The 12,913-nt window shown below is 38.7% G+C and overlaps 1 protein-coding gene and 1 long non-coding RNA gene across 2 annotated transcripts in view; one reads left to right on the top strand and one right to left on the bottom strand.

Annotated features, from left to right (window-relative positions):
• Positions 1–12,913, bottom strand: part of LOC109150759 (putative late blight resistance protein homolog R1A-4) — a 118,543-nt gene that overhangs the window by 44,601 nt on the left and 61,029 nt on the right. The window lies entirely within an intron of this gene.
• LOC109150773 lies at positions 7,155–9,448 on the top strand. Its single transcript, XR_002049217.1, has 5 exons — positions 7,155–7,377; positions 8,249–8,352; positions 8,907–8,970; positions 9,059–9,157; positions 9,250–9,448. It is a non-coding gene; the product is annotated as an uncharacterized LOC109150773 (long non-coding RNA).

Raw genomic sequence — 12,913 nt, 5'->3', positions numbered from 1 at the left:
TCACGGGAGAATACTTGTCGAAGTAATCAAGGCCCTCGCGTTGCCTGTAACCCTTGATTACAAGCCTAGCCTTATACTTCTCGATGGAACCATCGGGTTTCATCTTCCTTTTAAAGACCCACTTGGATCCTAAGGGTTTACTACCCGGAGGAAGATCAACAAGTTCCCAAGTGTGATTCTGTAAAATAGAATCCACTTCACTTTTAATAGCCTCTTTCCACATTGGTCCTTCTGTAGAAGTCACGGCTTCTCCGTACGTTCGAGGCTCGTTTTCTATCAAACAAGATAGAAAATCGGGTTCATTTTCTAATAAACAAGTTAGAGTACTCGAATCGTACTCCAACAGGTAAGTTAGAAAATCAGGACCAAATGATTTTCCAACTCTGGCCCGCTTACTGCGTCTCGGCTCGAGCTCGGGTTCTCTCTCGGATTCCCCACTATCATTATCCATAGCTTCGTCAAACGTTCGTTTTGACGAACTCGGTCCCTCATTGGACCTACAAGGAAATACATTTTCAAAGAAAGAAGCATTCCTTGATTCTATTATCGTGTTCTTGTGTACGTCCGGATTATGGGACTCGTGTACTAAGAACCGATAAGCACTACTATTATGTGCATAGCCAATAAAGATATAGTCCACCGTCTTAGGACCTATCTTTACTTTCTTAGGTGTTGGCACCAAAAATTTGGCAAGACACCCCCACACTTTCAGGTACTGGTAGGAAGGTTTCCTACCGTTCCACAGCTCATAAGGAGTCTTATCGAGCTTCTTGTGGGGTACCTTATTCAAAAGGTAATTACTTGTCAAAATAGCTTCACCCCACGCGTCTTGAGGTAGGCCCAAACTTATAAGCATCGCATTCATCATATCTTTCAATGTACGATTCTTTCGTTCGGCAACACCGTTCGATTGAGGTGGGTAAGGAGCAGTACGCTCGTGTATTATACCTACACTCGCACAGAAGTCACCAATAGGTGCTTCGTACTCACCACCTCGATCGCTTCTAACTTTCTTAATCTTACGATTAAGTTGGTTTTCAACTTCATTCTTATAAAGAATAAATTTTTCCAAGGCTTCGTCTTTGCTTTTAAGCAAATACACATAGCAATAACGTGTGCTATTGTCGATAAATGTGATAAAATATTTATTACCACCTCTCGTTTGTATCGATCTAAAATCGCACAAATCACTATGGATTAATTCTAGTGGTTCAGTTTCCCTTTCAACCGATTTGAAAGGTACTTTCGTTAATTTTGCCTCAACACAAATTTCACATTTGTTATTTGTGTTAATTTGAAAATTAGGAATATGGTCCATGTTAATTAATCTACGTATAGAATTATAATTAACGTGACCTAGTCTACCATGCCACAAATTGGAAGACTCAAGCAAGTAAACGGAATTAACTTTGCTCTTATTCATGATAATAGGCATTACATTGAGCTTAAAAAGCCCATCAGTTACATAACCTTTGCCTACAAACATTCCTAACTTAGACAAAACAACCTTGTCTGACTCGAACACCATGCGAAAGCCATGCTTGTTCAACAGTGAGCCAGACACCAGATTCTTCCTCAGCTCTGGAACATACAGCACGTTGTTCAACGTCAGTTCCTTCCCGGAAGTCATCTTCAGAACCACCTTGCCCACGCCTTCCACAGCAGACTGAGCAGAGTTTCCCATCCAAACCTTCTCGCCCTCGACGGTCTCAAAGGTGTTGAACATTTCTCGGTTGCAACACAAGTGCCTTGTTGCACCAGTGTCGATGAACCACTCTCGTGGGTTAGAGTCCATGAGGTTCACCTCGGTCACCATAGCCGAAAGGCTAATCTCGACCTCCTTCTGATTGCTTTCCTCAACCATGTTGGCTTCAGAACTCTTGTTCTTCTTCTTTGGAACTTTGCACTCAGAGGACTTGTGGCCAGTCTTGCCACAATTGAAGCATTTTCCATGAAATTTCTTCTTGGTAATGCCTCCTTTCGGACCTAGCTTTTGCTTGTCCTTCTTGTTCTTCTTGGAGTTTTTAGCATGCTCCACAACATTGGCTTTAGCACCAATAGTGACAGAATTTCTTCCATCATTCGTCATGTTCCCCTCCTCAATTCGGAGTCGCTGGATCAGGTCCTCCAGGTTCATTTCCTTTCGCTTATGCTTAAGGTAATTCTTGAAGTCCTTCCACCCTGGAGGCAGCAAGTGGATAACAGATCCCACTAGGAAGGCTTCACTCAACGTCATGCCTTCGTCACGGATTTCATCAAAGATTAGTTGTAAATCTTCAACCTGACTTAGCACGGTTTTGGAATCAACCATTTTGAAGTCAAGGAATCGGCCAACCACAAATTTCTTTGCGCCGGCATCCTCACTTCGGTATTTATGATCCAAAGCTTCCCACAGCGCTTTCGTTGTGCCAATCTTGCGATATACATCGTATAACGCATCACACAATCCATTTAGGATGTAGTTTCGGCATAGGAAGTCCGAATCCTTCCAGTAGCCAACTGCCATCACGGATTGGGCATCCTGTTCCCTTAGTTCGGGAACCTTCTCGGTCAAAAATCTCGCCAAGCCGAGAGTTGCTAGGTAGAACAACATCTTTTGTTGCCACCTTTTGAAATTCGATCCAATACCGGTGAATTTCTCCGGTCTTTCGGCCGAACCACTCGGTACAGTAGGTACCCGAGTCATGGGAATATATCCCTCAGTGCTCCCACCATCTTGTGAACCAACGTTCACTGGTGTAGCTTGGGAATTAGCAACATTATTGCCATTCCCACCACTGTTGTTCTCAACAACATTCTCCTCCCCGAGAGCTGGCAAAACTGGATTCTCCATTTCTTCTAAGAAATTAGAGATAAACAACCAACGGGAAACGGATATAAGGTTTTAAGATTGTTGGGTAATATGGTTGTAAAATCCCAAAATAATAATAATCCTACGGAAAGATTAATATTATATGGGAAAACAGAAACTGGGAAGGAAAAGGTTGAGTGTTTGGGGTATAGGTTTAGCACGAGTTCGAACACAAGGTTCTTTTCCTTAAAAGCTTATTTGCTACATCCCACAAGTGCTAGGAGCGTTGTAGCCTAGGTTTCCCAGGATAAAACGTGCTACGATTCCTTGTTTAAGCACCTAAACAAGGAACCCGACAAACAAAGCACAGTATGAACACTGTTGGCAAAAGAAGAGAGTAGAAGCAGAAGTTTTGAAGCTGAAAGCTACTGGAATTCCCTAGTTTTGTGTACTGTTTTAAAAGCTACTGCTCTACCTCTCCTTATATAGGGATGTTGGAAGGGATAGCATTCAACATGGCCATAAATTGGTATTAAACCAATTGTATAACACCTGTAACGGTCACCCACTAAGTGGGATTAAACTCAGAATTTAAAATTGGAATTAAAACAGTATTAATTCCGTAACAGATGAGTTTAATCTTCTGCACTTTCGGGTTTCAGACCGTTGGGTTGCAGGTTCACACGAGAGCACACGGACCAGTCAACACGAGAGTACATCTCTCGTGTGCACTGTGGTGCAACCCGAGAGTGCACTACTCTCGTGGTCACAGATGCACGAGAGTTGTGCTCTCGGTGCACCACAACCTCTCGTGCTACACACGAGAGTAGGTGCTCTCGGTTCGGTTCTGGCCGAAACAAGTGACTCCCAGATGGAAAATGATACCGAAGTTAGGCATAACTTAGCCCGCAAGGCCAGCCCATTTCCGGACGACATTCGTGCCCGCAGGTGCTGGCGCACGCGAGCTCGGGCTTGACTTCAAGCCTTTTTGATGTCCTCTAGTTGGATTTTGATTTGCACCCCCCCCCCCCCCCCCCCCCCCCGCGCGAGAGAGCCTCTATGCTATACAATTCTACAAGCTTGAAAAGAGCTCATGTATATAAGGGGGCAAATCTTGTTTCCAAACCAATGTGGGACAAAGTCCTACATTTTCCCTTCATTTCCCAACTTAAATGGGTCTACTTTGAGAATCAATATCTCATTCACCCATTATCCGTTTTGAGCGTACAATATATCAATCTCTTCGTCTCACTACGAAGAACCCGAATCCACTTTGACCCGACCCAAATCGGAAGTGGACCCCACTGATAATTGCACCACAAAATAGCCACTTAATATGCCATTTTAAGCTAATTTTTCCAACATCGATCGCCTTGAAGTCCGGAGGAGACGAAGATCCTCCGAAAGGAATCACAATCTTCCTGATATTTATCATTTGCGTGTTCGCTCTGGTGCACGGGAGATCGCAGGGGGCGCCGGGGTTTGCGATGCCGCTGCAACAGTGGATCGCATCCGCGGCAATCCTTTAATGAAGATCGGAGAAACTTATGCGTAGGAATTTCATGCCTCGCGACTAGCGCCAGTTTTATGGTCGCGGGGATGCATGTAGATCTGTAGGTGTACTGTGGAGGAATTCTGGTGGCTTTCTCTCGTCTTCAACCACATGGAAACGTAAGACCACCAATGTCGGAAATAATAGCAAGGTACATCTGCAGATCTATGACCGGGTTTGGGTCTAATGCGATGATGCAATGTAACCGGAAAGTGATCGGTGGAGAGGGATCTCACCATCGTTGTCTCGTTGAGGTGTTGGTTTCGCAGAAAAATGTTGAGTAAGGAGAGCACGCTTGAGCTTGTACAGCCGCTCTCAATAAGAACACCAATGATGGAATTAATTAAACCGGGGGTCCGGATTAATTAACTCAAATAAATGTAACAAGTATATAATTGAACGATAATAGGGGTACAAATATAGTCACGGGGACTGATATTGTATTAATTGTGTATGATCAAGCTATTACAAGGGAAATGTAATGTTGTTACAAGTAGTAGTTTAGGACAAAAGGTAGAACATGATCTGTAATGCAAGACAACGCAATATTTATACAGGACATGAGCCAACAAACTTCCCTAAAATCATGGTAAGCCACCAGACTAAGTCAAGGCCCACCTAGTAAGCCCGTGAGACTAGGTCAAGGCCCACCATTCTGGGCCTCGGTCGCTTGGGCTATGCACTCCTAGACCCGGGTCCCTATTATTGGGCCATATATTTCCAATATATCCATCACTTATTGTACGACATTTCTTAATTATCATAATTATTTATAAACTTGGCTCTTTTGCTTGAGTACACTTGGCTCTTAATTACTCACAAATATTTTATTTTTTTTTAGATCAAAGGGAGGGGACCTCGGGAGTAACTAGTGACTTCCTTCACATGACCAGGAAGCACGTAGACTATCCAGTGGCGGATCCAAAAAATGATGTGAGTGGGGCATACTTAAAACGATTTTAGAATTGTCAATGATAAAATAGCAAACACCTATAATATGGTTCAAATAAATTATAAATTATAGTACAATATTTATGATAGACTATAAGATAGTTAAGGCCAAAGCCAAAACTATACCACTACTACAGAATTTGGAATATAAGTAGTACTTTGCACTACACCTTCAAAGTGAAGGTGTCTTGGATAGAATAAGGGAGAACTTTCCGAGGCACCAATTATAAAGAGGTGCCTCGGATATTTTATTATTAAAATAATAACATGCGAATCCGCAGCATCCACTCAGAATGGGTGCCGCGGATATAATATTATAATATTATAATAATAATAATATTAGAATCCACGGCACACCCCTAAGCGGTTGCCGCGGATATAATATTATTATAATAATAATATCGGAATCCGCGGCACCATCTGGAAAAGGGTGCCGCGGGTTCCAATATTATTATTATAATAATATTGGAATCCGAGGTACCTGCTTAGACCGGAGCCCCGGATTCCCATCCAAAAATAACCCCCATATGGTCAAAATTTCAACCTAAGTAAAAAAAAAAGGATGAAGTGTCAAATAGCACCATGAACCAATAGCGAAATGTCATGCCGCACCCTAATCTTTCATAAGTGCTGATTCAATGCACAAACTAAATTTTTTCTTCCATCTCAAACTTTTCTTAAGTTACCTATAAGTTGCAGGTCATAATTTGCTGACATGGATTTTTTTTTTCCATCAACATAGTCAACACAGTCTTCTCATCGCCCATCTTCTTCTCCAACCCGTCCAGCTGCTTCTCACCATCATCAACTCTGCTTCTCCATCAGTCTATTTCAGGTTGCTTAATATTCTGGATTACAAGAGTAATCCGCCATCATTTCCATTCCGATTATTTCCATCATCCAATCAATAGACTTTTGTTTCATCTTTGCAATCAAATTCTGTGAAGCTCTTCGCATGGAAGACTGAAGCTGTGGGTAAATATCATCATGTTGCATCAAAACTGTAACCACTATTTTCTCAATATAGTCCTACAACTTGGCCACAAAATCTTTTGCCTCCTCCAAGGCCAAAATCTCTTCCATTAAGAAATTCTTGCAATCAAAACTCAAACCAGTTTTCTAAAAAAAAAAAAAAAAAAAAAAAAAAAAAAAACTCAAACCAGTTTCCTGCAACTCATTTAGCATTTCGAGATAATATTCGCTTGGATCCTCACCAACTTCTGCGCCAGTACAGAAATAGTCACCATGGACTTTTCAATCTTGGACAAGAACGGATGACTCTGGAATAGCTTTGCCTCTTCAACTCCCAATGGCGATCCTTTTCTTCGCCTAAACCAGATGACTCTGGAGACAACCGCTTTAGATGAGATGAGAAGGGAAAGGACGGAGCTCGTCCCCTCGCTACTTCTAGACACCGCCAACCATCGCCGTCCATTGCTACTGCCGGATCTGCTTGCTGATGGCACCGTGCTGCCATTAAAGAGGAAGAGGAGGCGAAGATGAAGAGAAAAGCACGAGAAGGGAGGGGAGTTGGCCATCATCGATGCCTGCTTGCTTCGCCAAAAGGGAACACATGAGAGAGAAAGAGAGCAAAAGTGATGGGAGAGACGAAGGTCACGGTGGTGCTGTGAGTTTTAGTTTTTTTTTTTTTTTTTTTTTTTTTTTAAATTAAAATTAATAATGCCACATCATATTTACTGGTTCCATGTCATCAGATTTACCGGGTAACTTATGAAAAGTTCTTGATGGAAAAAAAAAAATTAGTTTGTGCATCGAATCGGCACTTATGAAAAGTCAGGGTGCGGCATGACATTTCGCTATTGGTTCATGGTGCTATTTGGCACTTCACCCAAAAAAAACCATCGATCTCTCCCTAATCTTCATCGCCGCCACAGATCTGGAAACTCCATCGCCGGCCATCGCCTAAGCTCTCCATCGCCGGCCACGCCGTCTGGCTCTCCACCTCGCCGCCTCCGGTGCGTCCCTCGCCTCCCTCGATCTGTAGACAGCCGCGACGGACAACAGCAGCAACCTTCGCCGCCTCGCCGCCTCGCTGCTTCGCCGGTTCGCCCCTCGTGGTAAGGTCTGCTCTCTCTCTCTCGAATTGTGTGAATTTTAATTATTTGAGAATGAATTGTGTGTTCTCTTGAAGCTCATGGGCATTGTGAGTGGTTGGTCTGATCTGAGCATAATTTTGTGAGAGGCTTGTGTGAAATAGTTTCTTTTGGGCTAGCAGTAGTGGATAGAACAGATGAATATGGAGTAAGAGTTTTTTTTGCCAAATTTGAGCTTTTTAAAATCAAAAAGTTCACTTTCAGCTAATCAAGACTGATAACTCTATTAACTAGTAATGAAATCATTTGATAGATGTATCTTTTTTGAGTCAAGGCTTATTACTATTTCTTTTTCTATGAATCAATTTTATGCTTGCTAATCACAGGCTATAATGCAGAAAATACATATTCTTTTTGCTAAATATGGTTTTCATATGATCATTTCAAGACACAATTTAATGTGGTTTGGTTTTGTGCAACAGTGGTTTAATATAATGATGTTTTCTGACATGTGAGGATGTTCTAAATCAACTATCAAAAAAATATGGGTGTAGCTTATACTTTTAAAGGTTGTTATTGTAAATCTCATTTTTATCTATATGCAAATGTGCAGTGTTTACTTGTTTGTAATGCAAATGTTGTGTTAGCTTATAAAATGCTTGCTTAGCATCCCTCCTTCTTTCATTGCAATCATTTCATTTCATTTCATTTGTGTTCTTTAAGGCTTACCTTTTAATTTTGTAGGAAAGTCCATTTTATCATATCTATAAATACTCAGACCACCAGACAGCAATGACCACTTAGAGATATTATAACAATTGTCTTTCTACTTGCAAATTTATTGTGTACTTGTTCCATTAACCTGCCTATGATTGTGTTGAGTGTTACTGTTGGATTCAGTTTGGAATAGAGGAAGAAGATGTTGCCAAAGGGTTGATTCAGTTTGGATTTTGGAAATCAGTGGGATACCACTTGGGGAACACCCGTGTTCAGGGTGCCATAAGGTATGTATTCTTTAAATGCTATCTACCTCTCATCTCATCGTAACATCTATCTATTCTTTAAGGTTAAATTAAATCCTCTATATTTGATCTAATAATGTTAATTTAAGATGTCAAATCTTAATATTAGTGACACAAATATAAAAATAGTATTATTTCTAAATATATGAAATAAATGGTATTTCATAGTACTATAATTGACAGATATGGATCGGAGTTGGATGTATGAAAAACGCACTAATATATATAACTTAATAACTTTATTTGAAGTGTTTGATATTAGAATTTTAATATATATATATATATATATATATATATATATATATATATATATATATATATATGTTTTGTAAATGTAGTAATCATTGGATATTGCTTGTGATTTGCGCATCTTCAAAAACGGTGTATGTGTTTGATCCTTTGAAAAATACAAGGCACTTTGAAGTCAAAATTTATTTGAATATGTAAGTAAAATCTTAGCACAAATACCATGTATATATTTTAAATGATATTATATGTTATTTATACATCAATATAAATATTTATTACTAATATAGGGAATTTCGATCTCTTTCTACAATTGGAGGAAGAACTAAAGCGATTGAATGGATGCAATGCAAAGTATGAAGTTAAAGTTAAAGTTTTAATATGATAATAACCTTTGTTTTTATTTATTAATATGATATTAACCTTTGTTTGTATTTTGTAGTGTCCACAACAGCCGGGAGGCACTGAATGTGGATATTATGTACTAAGATACATGTTAGAGATCGTTACTAAGTATTCAAAGGTTGATTGTCTACATGGGGTAAGTAATTTAAATACAACTATATGTATATTTGAATTATAATTTATTAATTAATATGTTTACTAATTTGAATAATTAAAATTATTATGCAGATATTTGATAATGAAGCACCCTACTCCTTGAACGACATAGATGAAGTTCGAGAGTTGTGGGCAGAATATTTTTTAGAAGAGTGCGTGTAAATTTAGTTTAAACATTAACTTATGCTTAGTTTATATTTGAATGTAGTGTTGATTGTTATTATATATTGTGTTGATATTATAAGTGTATTGTGGTATTTTATTGTGTTGATTATTACTCGTGAATTATATATACTGTTGTGTTTGGGTTATAAGTTATTAGTGTTAATTATTAGTTGATTTTAATTTAATTATTGTTGAATATTTATAGATAGTTTAATTAATTGTTATTCTTTTTTGATAAATTTTTGTGTGCATTTGGTGAATTTAGAAAATTCTGTACAGGTTGAATCAATAAAATTAGGGAATATTCAATTTAAAAAAAAAAAAAAAAAAAAAAACCACGTCACCCTCTCGAAGTAGGGTGACGCGGAAAGAAATAATAAAAAAATATATAAAAACTTTTCGCAGCACCCATCATGTCAGAGGTGCCGCGGAAAAGCAATATTATAATAATAATAAATGAGAATCCGAGGCACCTGCAGCGGAGCAGGTGCCTCGGATACTCTGTATTAAAAAATTAAAAAAAACATCCTCCACTTTTCGAGTCACCCTTTACGGGTGACTCGGAAAGTGGAGGACTTTCACAGTCTCCAAGATCCGAGTCACCTGTACAGGTGACTCGGAATGTGTTTTATGGGTGCCTCTAAAAGCTTTTTTTGTACTAGTGTACTTGGGTAGGGTGAAATTTAAAAAACACTTTGAAATGTAATAAAAAATATTTATGGCAAAATATAAAACATAATTGATTAGATAAAATAGTTTGAAAAATATTTAATTTATTGAAGGGTGAGAACACTTTAAGTAAAGAAAAGAAGTTAAAATATATACACAAAAAAATAGAATTATACAAAATTGTTGTAAGTGAGGTTCGAACACAAGAATATAATTATACAAAATCGCTATAAGTGAGGTTACAATTCAAACTCATGACATTTCATGTCATTTGCAAGGTTTAACCAACTAAGCAACTAAATTACTTAGTAACTTATAGATGTAAATATATATTAAAGGGGAAAAGGGTGAGGGGGGTAGCTGATCCCACTGCCCCCATTGTGGCTCCGCCACTAAAACTATCATTCATGATGAAATCTTTCAAGCCAAGTGATGTGAGTCAAATTGTGCTTATTTCTTGTATTAGTTTGATCATGTTTGTTAGGTTCAATTTCATGAAAATGATAATTTAATTGCATAATTTTTTATTTTATTATTTAATTATGGTTCACACTTGTTTTGAATGTTTTACGATGTTTGTTAGTGATTTAAGACGAATTTGAAGATAAAGCCAAGGCGCTCGACGCGTCGAATGACGCTATGCGAAGAAATTAAATGCGCTGGTTGCAAAATGAAGGGGCGGCTGAAATAAATTAAGAAAGGAGCAGCTTCCAAATTAAAAGGGAGTAGCTGCAATTTCCAAAGCAAATAAAGGGATGCATTTTCCAAATCCAAAGTGGGCTACAATAATTCTAAAATCATAAAGTCGGCAATTTCAAAAATATAATAAGTGAAATTCCAATATTGTCTCGGCTTTGACTCCTGCTATAAAATCCGGCTTTGATTTAACCCTAGAAGATTCATGTTCAATTTTGGAGACAAGAAATAGAAGAATTGAGAGCTACAAGGTATCTTTGGAAGCATAGTTGCAGTAGGCGCTAGGCGCTAGTCGGGCGCCCGGACAGCGCCTAGCGCCTAGCGCCTAGGCGGAATCTAGGCGGTGCTAGGCGGGCGCAAAAAAAACAGTGGTAGACTTGTAGTTTGACAATTTTAATGAGGTTGTTTTCAACATTTAATCAAATAACACATCCAAATAAATGAATTAATGATAATTCATAAGTCATAACATCAAAACAATGGTTTTCAAAAAAAAAACATTAAAACAATATTAAAAATTAAAAATACTCAAATATGAAATACTCAAATACTTCAATCATCCAAAGATTCAAAGTATCGAACTAGTCTACGAGTGTATATATGTCATATTATATATATGTATGCTCGCGCGCGCACACACACATATATATAATAAAAAAAATAGACCGAGCCGATCGGGTTAACTCGACCGAAATGGATGAGTTTGTTAGGAACATGTGTATTAGGATTTTGATGATACCAATGTAACTTAGAAGTAGACCCCTAACTTTTTGTCATTTGTTTCGTTACCTTCGTCTTAGACGGAAGGTACCTTAACTCAACATGTAATTCGTGTAAAGCTAGACAAACACACGAAACTGAGTTAAGAGCCATTTTTTTTTAATTAGGTCTCTCTCTCGACGAATGAAGAACAGTTCGATGAAGCACAGTCTCATCCCTACTGAACAACGAAAGATGATCTTCTACAACAGAAGGCAAAAGCCGAAAGAAGCCTTCTGACCAAAAGACCTTTGTGGTTGTCAAGACAACTCATCTTCTCTCAACTCAAGAAGAATGTTGTCAATCTGTCTAATCTGAAGATCATCCTAGGAAGAAACTCTCCTAGGATTAAGAGCACACTTATCAAGGTGCATTAAATGCCACCGTACTACTTTTCAGAGCTAGAAGACAAAATAAGCAAAAGTGTTTGTCTCCAACGTCTCTATAGTACATCCGCATTTAATGAAGCAATAAATGCACAAGGCTCTTCGGTTATTAACCACTTGATCATAGGTTTGAAATGCCATCTCCCTCCAACGGATGGATTTCTTCTCACCTATAAATACCCATCTTCTCCACATTAGAAGGTGCTGGTTTTCTGAACGATCAAACTCCCATTCTCAAAAGCTCCTTACATTAAGAACACTCTCTCAAAGCTTTTGAAATCCAGTGATTCAAGGTGTGATATTTTGAAGAAGCAAATTTGATTTCATTCACACAACCTTGAAGAAGTCTTGCACCTTTGTACACGCTGATTATCCATCTAGCCACCAACCAATCAAGACTTCAACGTGTTGGAGAAACTCAAAGATTATTCAAATCCAACCCTCAACTCTGAAGAAGAAGTTGATAGAGGCGGAGTAAACTCGAGGAGTTGAAAAACCTTCAAGTAGCTGTCCGGCTTAGTGATCAAGGAAGCTATCTTGGTGTAATTTGTACTAGGAGTGATAGTGCAAACCTTTCACGAGTTGTGAAAGAAGAGTGGAGTAGGCACAGTTGGCCGAACCATTATAAAAATCTCTTGTCTTTGTCTCTTTACATTTCAGCATTTTACTTTCGTGCATCGCATTTCATTAGCCCTAACCGAAAGTTCTCCATAAGATCAAACAGTGCAAAGAAACTTAAAATTTACATTACATATCCGCTGCGTAATAATCCCGAAAGGAGTTATTTTTGTGAAAAACGAAGTGAGTCTATTCACCCCCCCCCCCCCCCCTCTAGACTCTCCTTTCGACTCTACCAGGACCAACAAGTGGTATCAGAGCCGTTACCTTGAACAGTAAAAGCTTTGCCTTTACTGCCTGGTAGATCCCTTTTTACAAAAAGTTTAAAATCTCCTTTTTCTCGTCTTTGCACTTATTTTTTAAAAGGAAAATGGAAAAGGATCATGCTAACCGATCTAGGCCTCTTGCCTTTAATCTATCAAAATTTGATGATTGGAAAGTAA

The sequence above is a fragment of the Ipomoea nil genome, unplaced genomic scaffold (assembly GCF_001879475.1).
Source record: "Ipomoea nil cultivar Tokyo-kokei standard unplaced genomic scaffold, Asagao_1.1 scaffold2280, whole genome shotgun sequence".
In the NCBI taxonomy this organism is placed as follows: domain Eukaryota; kingdom Viridiplantae; phylum Streptophyta; class Magnoliopsida; order Solanales; family Convolvulaceae; genus Ipomoea; species Ipomoea nil.
The sequence above is the reverse complement of the archived record's forward strand: the minus strand, read 5'-3'. Positions and strand labels throughout refer to the sequence as shown.